Source organism: Aotus nancymaae, unplaced genomic scaffold, assembly GCF_030222135.1.
Source record: "Aotus nancymaae isolate 86718 unplaced genomic scaffold, 86718_ANA_hifiasm-v0.15.2.pri h1tg000077l, whole genome shotgun sequence".
NCBI lineage: Eukaryota > Metazoa > Chordata > Mammalia > Primates > Aotidae > Aotus > Aotus nancymaae.
In genome coordinates this window covers 9,629,816-9,645,479 of record NW_026988492.1, presented here as the reverse complement: position 1 = coordinate 9,645,479, position 15,664 = coordinate 9,629,816, and the positions used below count along the sequence as shown (strand labels likewise).

Genomic DNA, 15,664 nt, shown 5'->3' with positions numbered 1-15,664 from the left:
TCACTTAACAACATAGTAGTGACCATTCTTCTTGCATGGTAGAATTATTTATAATTTTTGTTTTCTTTTTTGCTTCTGTATTTTCTTTTTTCCTACATAAAAATACATTTCTTACACAAAATCATAACGTTTTAAAAATATAACAAAAATAAAATATAACATTCAGAATATTTTCCTACCTGACTTTTAGTAAATTTAGAAACTTTGACAAGAAACAATGTATTTACATTGCCTCTAAGTATCTCTCCACAAACTACTTTTTACAAAGAAAAAAGTAACCTAAAATGAAGAGACTTGTGGTATACCACCTTCCCAAGTAATTAATCAAAGCAGCATCATCAGTTATTGGGACAAACTGACTCCTGTGCCTCCTGGTATGTTACACTGAGGACACAGCATTATGTTTACAGCATTCCTGCCAATAATTAATAATCTGAATCTAATCATGAGGAAATATCAGGCACAACCAAATTGAAGGACATTCTACAAAATAACTGGCCTGTGCTTTTCAAAAATCTCAAAGTTGAAAAGGACAAAGAAATGCTGAGAAACTGTTTCACATCAGAGGCTAAGAAACACAGCAATAAATTGAATGCATGATCCTAGATTTCATCCTAGATGGAGAAATGTAGCTGTAAAGGACGTTATTATGGCAATTGATGAAATTTGAATATGGGCTATGCATTAGATGATAATATATCAGTACTTAATTTTCCAACTTTGATCATTGTAATGTGGTTTTGTATGAGGATGCCCTTTTCATAGGACATGCTAGCTGAAGTGTTCATGGGTAAAGGGATATAGAATCTCCATCCTATACTCCATGGTTTAGAAAGAATAGTATAAATTCGTAAACATCTATCAACAAAATATGAATGGCAAAGTAAACACAGCAGAATATAAATAATTGATGAATCTGGGTAAAGAATATATTGGATTTATTTGTACTATTGTAGATTTTCTGTAAAATTTAAATGATACTACAGTTAAAATTACAAAATCTAATTTTCAGATTATCTGTTTTCATCCAAAGGACTTAAATACTTCAATAATTGTAGCTTTGGTAGGTTAATTAGGTATTTGGGATTTGGAGCATAAATTAACTTACCAAAGTGAATTTATTGCTATCAAAAGGGACATGGCTTTAATTTATTTTTTATTATAAAAACATTATATGCTTATTAAATAAACTTTGGAATGTATTCAAAAGTAGAATTTAAAAGACCAAAGTCTATTGTTTATTTAATTCTTTTCAGTTTATAATTTGCACACACAGATGTCTGTATATATCATCTTTCTAAAAATTTGGAATTATATTTCTTTAAAATATAACTTTAATAGTTACATAGAATTCCATTGAGTAAATGCACTGTGGTTAACTTAATCATTCTAGGGTTTATACTTTTACTAGTTTCTGTTAATATAAGACTATATTTATATAAAAATATCTAGAAGTTTTATGTTTTTTTCTTGTAAATCAAATAAAATTAAGGAAAGCAATAAGTTGCCATACTATTCACAAATTGTCACAATTTATTTTGTCCAGCTTATAATTACAGGTGAACATTTTAGATTCCTCAGATGGCCTATAAATGCTACTGTAACCTTCTCCCAATGTCCTTCTCTGTATTTTTTCTCAAGGCAACACTCATATAAGAAACTAAAGAGGTGCTGTTGCCAAAGCTGTATAGCTTTATATATTTGCCATTTGTCTTCAGGAAGCATTTGTTTTATCTGAAAGTTCTAAGTCTCATCTTCATGAGTTTTTAGATTTTAGCAAGGCAGATTGGCATTCTGTGCTTGGAGGATGTGTTTCAAATTGTTCAGAACTGAGTTTCCAAATCAAATTTTGATACAACATGGTTTCTAAACAGATTTGTTCATAGGTGCCAAAGTCAGCTGTGCTCATATTCTTAATGTGTTTTTCTAGTTTGTTCCAGTACCTTGAAAAACACTACTTTGAATAAATGTCTAAAGCATACATGGTTTGAGAGCATGAACAATGAAGTAGTGAGTTGAATATTATTTTCAACTAAACATCTGTATTGTAGATCAGTTCATTCATTCTTTTAAGAGAGCACTTTCATCAGTAACAATTGTTTATTGACTATCTAATATGTATAAAATACTAAGGTGCTAAGTGTATAGAGATATATCTATAAATAGTGTCCTGTCTCAAAGAATGTAAAATTTTAAACCATCATAAGCTTAAGATACTATTAAATAGAGCTTATTATTATGTAGCAGTAGTAGTATATCTACTAGCTGCACCTACTCTCTTTCACTAGATAGAGAACTTCATTATAAATCAGTAACATATTTTCGGAACTAGAAGACTATTAAATTGTGCTTTGAGTCCTAAAGAAAACGCTGGATGTCCAAAGCTCTGTCTTTAATATTAGTTGCTTTTTTGAGCTTTAGAAATCAGATCTCTTGACTTTAGAATTTGCTTTCTCTCTCTTTTACTACTTTGTGTTCCTTATACAATCTCATGAATTTTGATAAATGAATTTTGATAGTCAAATGAAGTTAAATACATTATTAAAGAGAAAGTATTTTTATGATGGCATGTTACTGTTTGCCATTTTCGAGTTAATCTCATAATTTATTTATGAGCACAAAGAATAAAATATGCTCATAATTTATTTTCCAACAAGTTGCCTTTTATATGTGAATATTGAAATATTTATCTAACAATTTATTTCCCATATCAGGAAATACAGAATAGTTTGGAGTTACATTTAGTTTTTAACCTTATATCTAGTTGCTGCTAATGCAGTAGATGGAATACCTGTTAACTGTGATTTCTCTTCTACTTGAGGAAGATAATGAAGTCTATAGGCTTTTTTTATGTTCTGTACTTATGATTATGTCTTATGGCCCAGTATTTTTGGTCTTTTGTAATTTTAATATAGGTGGGAAAGTAAAGATATAAAACCATTGTCCTATTCATAGAGAACTCACTGTTTCTTTTCACATAGCATACAGATCTGTGGAACTCTAGCAGTAAGCAGAGTAAAATAATACAGGCAAGTAAAGAAAACCACCATGGCGTGTAGTCCCAGGAAAACTGAGCAGAGACAGAGTATATCAGTTGTGGAAAGCTCTCCATGTTGATGTGGATCTCTGGGTAATAATGGGGCAAGGAAGTACATTGAAGTCCACCTTTAGACAGCAAGAGGGGGTTATTCAGCATACTGTCTGAAATTCACATGTCCCACAGTTCTCCCAATTCTCCATTTCAAAATGTTGACTCTAGACAAGTAATTCAGTCTTCCCAGTGAATCAAAATTGGAGAACATTGTAATCACTATGAAAGAACCTTAATTTACATGAATAACAAATTACATCAATGTAGAAGAGATCATAATTAGGAAAGATAGATGAACAATAACATTGGATTAGTGAAAAGATACATACCTTGCTATTGTAATGCAGAAGTGATATTTAAGTCTGATTTAGATATAAGATTTTCTAGTAATAGAATAAAGGAAGAGAGACTAATTTTTGTTAATTATATAAATTTAATCCACACAAATAGATTTCTAAAAAAACTGGATTTTTAATCGCAGAAGAAACTTTTTTTAACTCTAGGATATATCTTATGGAAAAGAAACAAATAGCTGATCCTAAGCTCAATTCTTTAGAATGTTTCATTATGGCTTAGTTTATTTAACAGTATTCTAAATTATTAGTTGAATTTCGCAAACTATTTTTCTTCTTTTTTTTTTTTTTTTTGGTTAACATGAAATTGAGGTTGTTCCTTTGGTGATGATGTCAGCTTATTAGGCCTCCAGGTGTTAAAAGCCCTGCTTGGGTAGTTTGATTAGCCCAGATATTAGAGTAGCTCACCACACAGCAGTTGAGTTATAATCAACACAACAAAGAGTGAACTGGAGAGGGCTCTACTCTTTAAGTGCAGTGATTTAACTGGAAGCAATTTATTTCATTCTCTACTATCTATAATAAATTGATTTAGATGAAGTATTATAAAGGAGGAAAAAGGATCATAGGCAAGAATAAGCTACTTCCAGGAAGTAAATGTTTTGGTGAATGTAAAGGAAAGCTTTTAACATCATGATTAGTTATCTTTGTGATCTACAAGATCCCAAGTTTGTTCACTTCTCTGTTTCCATCACATGGTTACCATGTTGTTCAAATCTAAGGACACCATACAAATTGTATTCTATATGAACACTGCCACAGATAGCTCACATTGGAAAGTGGAAGTGATGATGCATGCTTTTCATACCCTGCATCACATACTATTGACTCACCTTAGATTTTAGCTATAACCTATAGTAGACAGTTACTGTGATTGAACGTGCTACAAGTATCCAATATCAAGTGCCCACAGAATTTCTTTTCTGCCTCAGGGCTGTCTGAAGCCCTCTAAGCTTGCTCGGCCCTTGCCCAGAAGTGTGGTGAAATGGAAGTTTCCTGGAAAAACTCTCAAACAAAGGGATTCTTAATTGCTGCATCAATATTCCAGCCTGACATCCTCTGGAAAGACAAATCTGAAAGGCATTGTATACAGTGTTTAGAGATATCCCAGCATGATTGATACCCTGTTGCCCACAGTAATATCCAACTCAGTAATGTACCTTCTGTTAACTTTTCTTTCTTCCTTGTCTTACTATATGTGATCTCCTTCTATCACTCTATCTTTGGTCAACCTGAAATAGTTGAAAGGATCAGAATTTAGTTTAAAAGTGCTTATTCAAGCAAAAGCTGGGAATAGCCAGCTGGTAAACATGGACTCCAGAAAACTGTGGTCAGTGCTAGGAACTTGAAAGTTAAATGTCTTGCTTATTGGAAGAAAACAAATAAATTTAATAGAATTACAGCATTTTCTATAAAAAGCTGGTTTATGAGTTACAACAATTCAGTTAGTTACAATTTTTCTTTTCATCTGGCTTAATTTCTTTTCTTTACAGCTGGTTTTCATTTTCTTTCCAGTTTACAAGATTGTATTTAATATGCCATTTTATGACAATGTGATAGTCATAAAGTTTTTGTGTGAGAAAGATATTAGTAGGAGGGAAGTTATAAAGATCATAAAGATCGACAATGAAGAGGAAGGTGATCTTTTCTGGTGCCTTTTAGTCACTTTCAATATTTTACAAAACAATGTAGATAAAGAATAAGACTATAATCAAAGAAACAAAGGTTATAGTTACCTAGGTTATAGCTGCCAGTTTTGTGACTCAGGTCGCATAATCTCATCACTTTAAGGCTCGAAATAATTTAGAGTTCCAGGTACTTAGATTTTGAATTAGTTATTTTTATATTTTATACCTTCTTTTAGGAGTTATCTCCTAAATCAGTTATCTATGTCCAAGTTCTTATCTCAGGTTGTGCTTTCTGGGGACCAAGATGAAAATAGCAGCTTTAGCTCTTTGGTAGTGGCGGCTGGCATATAAATTCAGAGAAAATGTCATTGTCTGTGAAAGACTTCTGCATTTGCAGTTACAGAAGGAAATAATGCATTGCCTCTTGTAAAATGTGAGGGATAGTTGGGGGATAATTAAGAATTTTGTTTGGCATTAATATTGGAGGGCCCTAGGTATCTTTACTATTTTTATTCATCCTTTGGATAATGTTACCTAGTCTCGTGGCTCTAAATCCTACCTAAATACCCATTATCTTCAAATAATTATTTTCAGTGCAGGCCTTTTTCACATATATCAAGATACCTTTTAGACATCTTCACTTTAATCTCTAGTAGACATCCTTAACCTGACATGTCAAGACTGGACTTCTAAAACCTTCTCCACATGTATTCTTTTGCATCTTGGTTGATGGTAGCTTTTTTCTTCCATTCATTCATACTGAACGCCTTGGAGTCAACTTTGACTCTTTTCTTTTGTTCTCACGTGATAACCAACTCATCTAAAATTACGTCGACGCCACCTTCAGACTCTGCATGCAGCCATTTTTACTGCTATACTGTGGTCCAGCCACTTTCAAGTCTCACCTGGATTATTACAGTAGCTTCTCACCACGATTCTTGCTTATTCTCTTTTCCTCTATAGTATGTTCTCTATACAACCAAAGTAATTAATTACATAAAGCATATCGTGTTACTCCTTTACCCAAAACCCTAACCCTGCAAAAACTAACAAGCTTAAATATACTAAACAGTTAACATACTGCAATAATTTTCAAGTTTGAGTGATTTGAGGTGCTAAATAGTCTCTGCTTATCCCATCGCAGAGAATTAAATCTTAGCTGATGTGAGTGAAATTTTAAGTTTCATTTGTATTGAAAGCAAATAATGTATACTGTTTGGTTTAAATGTAGCCAATATTTTCCTTAAGCTAATGAAAAAAGGTCAGCCTATTTATTTGAGGCAAGAAAGCAAAGATTTGTGTAAGAAGGACTATTTTACAAAACAAACAATACCTCCACAGATACTTTTTTGATTAATTTAACTTGTATTGTAGTTCTTTTATGGTATTTTGGCTTGTATGGGGAATATTTACACTGGTTAGGATTCGCTGTCCTTTGTTGATGTCCAGTGCCTGGTAAAGCTATCAGGTTTCAATTTGTCCATTGCGTTTCATTGTTTCTGATGGGAAGGTAAATTTAATCCCTGTTCTTCCATCTTGGCCAGAAGGGGAAATGCTAACCTGTCTCTCAAATCTGAATTTTAGAACTCATATTCTATCATCTTCTATTCTACAGTGCTCTGTGACTCTTGGCATTGTAGTCACCATCATCAGACCTTCTGAATCCCTGATACCTTTATCTTACTCAGCGCGGTGACCCTGGCTTCATTTACGTAATTATCCAGTTCTTACTCGAGTTAACTCATTGTTTTCTCAGTATCCTAGTTTCTCATACTTCTTAATTTTTGACTTGTGTGCCCTATTATTCTTCAAGTTTTTATCTGCATTGGATACCTTTATTTCTATCACCTCGAATTGTTCTTGGCCTTATCTCTTTGTGTAGCCACTGTGATCACAATTTCCTGAAGGTTTTGAATGGCTTCGTGTAAATGCAGTTGTGTTGTGCCTTTCCTGATATCATGCTTCTCACTTCCTCTTATGGGGTACCTCTGTGATCATGGCACAAGATTTAAGAACCTGCTTTGGACTCAAGTGTGATTAATGCAGGTACATGGGGGCAGTTGATGATTCCGGAAACCCTTTATCAATGAGTAAGGTTGATAATGGAGACATGGTTTCCCCTTTGTCTTCCTGATTGACTCAGATTCAGGAAGTTCCTGGAGGAATGAGCACAAACTGCTTACAGGGGAGTGAAGGCTGCAGCTCCATTACACAGCTGTGTGTTGGCTTTCCTCCTCCACCTTTGCACCCCTCCTTACATGTTCTTGCTGCATGGGAGCACATTTTGTAATCACATGAGAAGAAGCCTAAAACTGTCATTACCACAGTCCTTTCTTTATACTCTGTCTGTGACTGCTCTATCCTCTGCATTTGTTTCTATGCTACTGATAACTGTAGAAAATCGCAAGCTATCTTGACTATGTCTCTTAGTAATGCACACCACCTTACTGTAACTGGATTATTTTTCTGCCAAATGATCTGATGAATCATCTTGTGTTATATTTCTGCCTCAACCTTCACATCTTTAGATTCAAAACAGGCCTTCACTCTCAGTATGTATTCTTACCTGCTTTGTTGAGAAGGATACGACTCTACGAGATTGACTGCCACATATTTTTCTACTTCAAAATGTGTTTTTTTGTTTTTGTTCTTGTTTTTGTTTTTTCTGATTCCTTCTTTCTGCTAAAAAAACAAAACATCTTTTAAAAATCTTTGATTGAAGGGGGACCAAGATGGCCAAAAGGGAGCTTCTCTGGAGTGCAGCTCCAACTGAGTGAGAGACAGAACCAGAACAAGAGTGATATCTGCATCTCTGAGCAAGGTACTGGGTTTGTTCCAAAGGGACTGGTTGAACAGCGGGATTAACCCAAACAAAGGCAGTGAAAGCAGCCCAAAGGGGGCGAGCCGAGGTAAGCTGGGCACTGCCCCACCTGGAAAGTGTATCTGGCCCGGAGGATCAGGGGTCGTACCTCCTTGGTATTCTGAATCAGATACAGCTCTTCACTCCAAGACTTCAGCAGCACACAGGCCAGGAAAACGTCACCTGGCTGAGAACCACTCCAATTCCAGACCCAGGCAACAGCCCAGGCCAGGCAGCCAGAGCCAGACTGGTGCCTTGTCAGAGCAGACCAGGGCGGAGACTTGGTCTAACACCTAGAAAGCTCGCCAGAAGGAACTGCATGTCCCGCAGAAGGGAGAGTTGAAAGTGGGGAGAGGGATTCAGCCAGACAGACCCACCCCACAAGATGCAGCAACCGAAATCCCTCTCCCGGGAGAGTTTCACAGTTAACACATCAGACAGAGCTCCATCTGGGAGTAGCGGGCGCGACAGAGGGAGAGAAGCCAGCCCTTGAGAAAGCGGGGCTAATCCTACCGGCTTAGGTGGAAATGAGGCAAAGAATAAATGGCAGCCTGGCTGAGACTGAGGCAGCCCAGCAGCACCTCCACAGGCAGACAACGGACGGTCTTAAGCAGCACACTGACACCTACGTTAAAAAAAAAAGCCTTGGTCTGGCACAGTGGCTCACACCTGTAATCCCAGCACTTTGGGAGGCCAAGGTGGGCATATCACAAGGTCAAGAGATCGAGACCATCCTGGCCAACGTGGTGAAACCCCATCTCTACTAAAAATATAAACATTAGCCAGGCATGGTGGCATACGCCTGTGGTCCCAGCTAGTTGGGAGGCTGAGGCAGGAGAATCGCTTGAACCCAGGAGGCGGAGGTTGCAGTGAGACAAGATGGCCCCACAGTGACAGAGCAAGACTCCATCTCAAAATAAAAAAGCCTCATACAAGAGAAATAACCCCAATTTTTACAGAAAGGACGTCCACTCAGAGATCCCACCCAAAATCACCAACTTCAAAGATAAAAGATAGATAAATCCACAAAGATGGGAAGAAATCAGTGCAAAAAGGATGAAAACAACGAAGTCCAGAACACCTCTCCTCCCGAGAGAGATCACAACGACTCACCAGCAAGGCAACAAAGCAGGTCAGAATATGATTTTGATGAGCTGACAGAAGCAGGCTTCAGAAGATGGGTAATAACAAGATGATAACAAACTTCTCTGAGCTAAAAGAACATGTTCTAACCCAATGCAAAGAAACTAAGAACCTTGAAAAAAGATTAGACGAAATGCTAACTAGAATAACCAGCCTAGAGAAGAACATAAACGACTTGATGGAGCTGAAAAACACAGCATGAGAACTTCATGAAGCATACACAAGTTTCAATAGCTGAATGGATCAAGCAGAAGAAAGGATATCAGAGATTGAAGATCAACTCAATGAAATAAAAAGAGAAGGCAAGAAAAGAGAAAAAAAGAGTGAAAAGAAATGAACAAAGCCTCCAAGAAATGTGAGTTATGTGAAAAGACCAAATCTGTGTTTGATCGGTGTACCTGAAGAGGACATGGAAAATGAATCCAAGCTGGAAAACACTCTTCAGGCTACTAGCCAAGAGAACTTCCCCAACCTAGCAAAGCAGGCTAAGATTCAAACAGAGGAAATACTCCTTAAGAAGAGCAACCCAAAGCACATAATCCACAGATTCACCAGGGTTGCAATGAAGGAAAAAATGCTAAGGGCAGCCAGAGAGAAAGGTTGGGTCACCCAGAAAGGAAGCCCATCAGACTCACAGTGGATCTCTCAGCAAAACCCTACAAGCCAGAAGAGAGTAGGGTCCAATATTCAACATCCTTAAAGAAAAGAACTTTCAACCCGGAATCTCATATCCAGCCAAACTAAGCTTCATAAGTAAAGGACAAATAAAATCCTTTACAGACAAGTCATTACTGAGAGATTTTGTTGCCATCAGACCTGCCTTACAAGAGCTCCTGAAGGAAGCACTAACACGGAAAAAAAACATTGAATACTAGCCACCACAAAAACGAACCAAATGGTAAAGACCAACAATGTAGTAAGGAAACTGTGTTGACCATCAGACAAAACAAACAACCAGTAACAAAAAAAAAAAGCAGGGGTTTCAGTTCTAGTCTCTGATAAAATGGACATGAAACCAACAAAACTCAAAAGAGACAAAGAAGGGCATTACATAATGGTGAAAGGATCAATACAACAAGAAGAGCTAATGATCCTAAATATATATGCACCCAATACAGGAGCACCCAGATACATAAAGCAAGTTCTTAAAGACCCACAAGGAGATTTAGACTCCTGCACAATAATAGTGGGAGACTTTAACACTCCACTATCAATATTAGATCAATGAGACAGAAAATCAACAGGATATCCAGGACTTGAATGCAGAACTGGAACAAGTGGAACTAATAGACATCTCCAGAACTCTCCATCCCAAAGCCACAGAATATACATTCTTCTTAGCACCACATCACACTTACTCTAAAACTGACCACATAATTGGAAGTAAATCACTCCTCAGCAAATGCAAAAGAATGGAAATCATAACAGTCTCTCAGACCACAGTGCAATCAAATTAGATCTCAGAATTAAGAAACTAACTCAAAACTGCACAACTTCATGGAAACTGAACAACTGGCTCCTGAATTTCGACTGGATAAACAATGAAATGAGGGTAGAAATAAAGATGTTCTTCAAAACCAATGTGAACAAGGACACAACATACCAGAATCTCTGGGACACATTCAAAGCAGTGTCTAAAGGAAAATTTATAGCAATAAATGCCCACATGAGAAGCAAGGAAAGATCTAAAATCAACACCCTATCATCAAAATTGAAAGAGCTAGAGGAGCAAGATCAAAAAAACTCAAAAGCTCACAGACGACAAGCAGTAACTAAGATCAGAGCAGAAATGAAGGAGATAGAGATACAAAAAACCCTTCAAAAAATCAATAAATCCAGGAGCTGGTTTTTAGAAAAGATCAACAAAATAGTCCACTAGCCAGATTAAGAAAAGAGAGAAGAATCAAATAGATGCAATAAAAAATTATAAAGGGGATATCACCACCGATCCCACAGAAATACAGACTACCACCAGAGATTACTACAAACAACTCTATGCACATAAACCAGTTAACCTGGAAGAAATGGATAAATTCCTGGATGCTTGTACCCTTCTAAGCCTAAACTAGGAAGAAGTTGAAACCCTGAATAGACCAATAACAAGGGCTGAAGTTGAAGCAGCAATTAATAGCCTACCAACCAAAAAAAGTCGAGGTTTAGATGGGTTTACAGCCGAATTCTACCAGACGTACAAAGAGGAGCTGGTACCATTCCTTCTGAAACTATTCCGAACAATACAAAATGAGGGAGTCCTCCCCAATTCATGAGACCAACATCATTCTGATACCAAAACCCTGAAGAGACTTAACAAAAACGAAAACTTAAGGCAATATCCATGATGAACATAGATGCAAAAATTTTCAATAAAGTGCTGGCAGACCAATTGCACAGCACATCAAAAAGTTTATCCATCACAATCAAGTAAGCTTCATCCTGGGGATGCAAGGCTGGTTCAACATATGCAAGTCCATAAACGTAATCCACCACATAAATAGAACCAAATACAAAAAACACAAGATTATCTCAATAGATGCAGAGAAGGCCTTCGACAAAATTCAAAAGTGCTTTATGCTTATAAAAACTCTTGATAAACTAGATATCGATGAAATGTATCAGAAAATAATAAAAGCTATTTATGACAATCCCGCTGCCAATGTCATACTGAATGGGCAAAAACTGGAAGCATTCCCTTTGAAATCTGGCACTAGACAAGGATGCCCTCTCCCACCACTCTTTTAGCCAAAGCAGCCAGGAAAGAAAAAGAAATAAAGGGTATTCAATTAGGAAAGGAGGAAGTCAAATCATCTTTATTTGCAGATGAGTTAATTGTATATTTAGAAGACACCATCATCTCAGCCAAAATCTCCTGAAACTGATAAGCAACTTCAGCAAAGTCTCAGAATACAAAATCAATGTGCAGAAATCACAGGGATTCCTATACACCAATAACAGACAAACAGCCAAATCAACAACGAACTCCCATTCACAATTGCTCCACGGAGAATAAAATACCTAGGAATACAACTAACAAAGGAGGTAAAGGACCTCTTCAAGGAGAACTACAAACCACTGATCGAGGAATAAGAGAAGACGCAAACAGATGGAAAACATTCCATGCTCATGGTTAGGCAGAATCAATATCGTGAAAATGGCCATACTGCCCAAAGTAATTTATAGATTTTTTTTTTTTTTTTGAGACGGAGTTTCGCTCTTGTTACCCAGGCTGGAGTGCAATGGCGCGATCTCGGCTCACCGCAACCTCCACCTCCTGGGTTCAGGCAATTCTCCTGCCTCAGCCTCCTGAGTAGCTGGGATTACAGGCATGCGCCACCATGCCCAGCTAATTTTTTTGTATTAGTAGAGACGGGGTTTCACCATGTTGACCAGGATGGTCTCGATCTCTTGACCTCGTGATCCACCCGCCTCGGCCTCCCAAAGTGCTGGCATTACAGGCTTGAGCCACCGCGCCCGGCCGTAATTTATAGATTTAACGCTATCCCCATCAAACTACCAATGACCTTCCTCACAGAACTGGGAAATACCACTTTAAACTTCATATGGAACCAAAAAAGAGCCCGCATAGCCAAGACAATTCTAAGCAAAAAGAACAAACCTGGCAGCATCACACTGCCGGACTTCAAGCTATACTACAAGGCCACAGCAATCAAAAGAGCATGGTACTGGTACCAAAGCAGAGACATAGACCAATGGAACAGAACAGAGGCCTCTGGAGCAATACCACACATCTACAACCATCTAATCTTTGACAAACCTGACTAAAACAAGCAATGGGAAAAGGATCCCCTGTTTAATAAATGGTGTTGGGAAATTGGCTAGCAATGTGCAGAAAGCAGAAACTGGACCCCTTCCTGACACCTTAGACTAAAATTAACTCCAGCTGTATCAAGAATGTAAACATAAGACCTAACACCAGAAAATCCCTAGAAGAAAACATAGACAAAACCATCCAGGACATAGGCATAGGCAAGGAATTAATGACCAAAACACCAAAAGCAATGGCAACAAAAGCCAAAATAGACAAATGGGATCTAATTAAATTCCAGAGCTTCTGTACAACAAAAGAAACAATCATTAGAGTGAATCAGCAACCAACAGAATGGGAAAAAAATTTTGCAATCTACCCATCTGACAAAGGACTAATATCCAGAATCTATAAAGAACTGAAACAGATTTACAAGAAGGAAACAAACAAACCCATCCAAAAGTGGGCGAAGGATATGAACAGACACTTTTCAAAAGAAGACATACATGAGGCCAACAAATGTATGAAAAAATGCTCATCATCACTGGTCATTAGAGAAATGCAAATCAAAACCACATTGAGATACCATCTCACGCCAGTTAAAATGGTGATCATTAAAAAATCTGGAGACAACAGATGCTGGAGAGGATGTGGAGAAATAGGAACGCTTTTACACTGTTAGTGTGAGTATAAATTAGTTCAACCATTGTGCAAGACAGTGTGGCGATTCCTCAAGGACCTAGAAATAGAAATTCCATTTGACCCAGCAGTCCCATTACTGAGTATACACCCAAAGGACTATAAATCATTCTATTATAAAGACACATGTGCACCCATGTTCATTGTGGCACTGTTTACAATACCAAAGACTTGGAACAAACCCAAATGTCCATCAATGATAGACTAGACAAAGAAAATGTGGCACATATACACCATGGAATATTATGCAGCCATCAAAAACGATGAGTTCATGTCCTTTGTAGGGACATGGATGAACCTGGAAACTATCATTCTCAGCAAACTGACACAAGAACAGAAAATCAAACACCACATGTTCTCACTCATATGTGGGTGTTGAACAATGAGAACACATGGACACAGAGGGGAATGTCACACACTGGGGTCTGTTGGGGGGTGTTAGGGGATGGATAGTGGGAGGGAGAGTGGGGAGGGATAACGTGAGGAGAAATGCCAGATACAGGTGATGGGAGGATGGAGGCAGCAAACCGCCTTACCATGAATGTACCTAAGCAACAATCTTGCATGATCTGCACATGTACCCCAGAATCTAATGTAGAATTTAAAAAAATATATACACTCTCACACACACACACATGCACACACTATCCATAAAAATTAAAAATTAAAATATATACTGAAAAAAATCTTTGATTTACCTTTACTTTTTTCCAGTGTTAGAAAAAGAGATATCAAATATTCTTAGAGTTAATTTCTACAATTATGCTGTTGATTACATCCAGTCATGACTTCTCAAATCCTTTTTTTAACACTCTTCTCATATAATTCCTCAATTTCCAATGGCTCATTTTCCTGAATGCAGTTGTGTTATGATCTCACGTGTTTCAAAGAAAACGACAACAAAAAAAATTCGCTTTTTAGAAATACCATCATTATTCCTATCGACCATCAGTTTTTCTTGCTTTTTTCATTCAGTAGAGTATTTATTTAAATAATATTCTATCTTATTACTTATTTAGTCCTTAAGCCTTGAAAATTTAGGGACTAAATCTCCCACTCTTAGGAAACTACTGTCTTAAAGATCAGTGAAGGATAAAATAATCTTGTAGCCTTTTCTCAATCATCATATTGATCACATTCTGGCATTTTCCAGTAAATTCCATTTCTGTTATGATACTGTAAATACTCCTCCCTGTCTAGCATCTCCCTCTGTACATATCCTAATCATTATCTTATCCACTCCCAGAGATCTCTGCAGGTTCCTCCCTGTCTAGCATCTCCCTCTGTACATATCCTAATCATTATCTTATCCACTCCCAGAGATCTCTGCAGTTTCTGTCTCTAATACTCCCTCTATATCTCAGTTCTTTCTTCTAACTTCCCTGTTAAGGAGGAGTATCTTTCTTTAAGGCACCATGAATTCCTAATTACTCTTTGCATCTCCTGTATTTGGAGAAGAGGAGAAAGAGCTAGTCGCTATGATTTTTATGAATATTAATAATCTCATTTAATCCCACAGGAATTCATGTGTCATAAATAAGTAAACTAAGACCCAAAGTGGTCCAGTGAGTTGTCTCATGTCACAGAGTTATCAGTAATAGGGAACTATGTCTGCTTCACACTAAAATCCATTTGCTTTGTGTCATGTAACAGAATGATGACTCTTAAATAGCAATATATCCAGAATCATAAAATTAATATTCAATTATGTCTTTCCTATTGTTTTTACTGAGGAAACAAAGCAGACAAATACATTATAGAAACATTGTAAACCTTTAACAAGAGTTGAAGGAAACAAAGACTTTGTTAAAAGGTGTATTATTAAAATCCTGTTACCCAGAATAACCTCTTTCCCAAATTCTTCAATTAATCAAAGTTGTGTCATATACTGAAGTAAGTTCAAATTCATTAATATCTTTTATGTTGAATTCTGAGTTGGAAATAGTTGTTTCTGTTTTTTTTTTCTTAGTATTTGGCATTAATTGGATAGTTGGTGCTAAACTGATCTTAAATATTAAAGAGAATCTTCACCTGTTGGGCTTCAGAAGTAACTTAAATCTGATAATGGAGACAGAACCTAAAATTAAAAGGAGGATTGATAGCAGTAAGTGAATAGTGTGGAAGTGT

General features: G+C 36.9%; 1 protein-coding gene across 1 annotated transcript in view; it reads left to right on the top strand.

Annotated features, from left to right (window-relative positions):
- The window catches only part of GPR158 (G protein-coupled receptor 158), a 398,680-nt gene that overhangs the window by 195,507 nt on the left and 187,509 nt on the right, over positions 1–15,664 (top strand). The gene's annotated exons all lie outside the window — the stretch shown is intronic.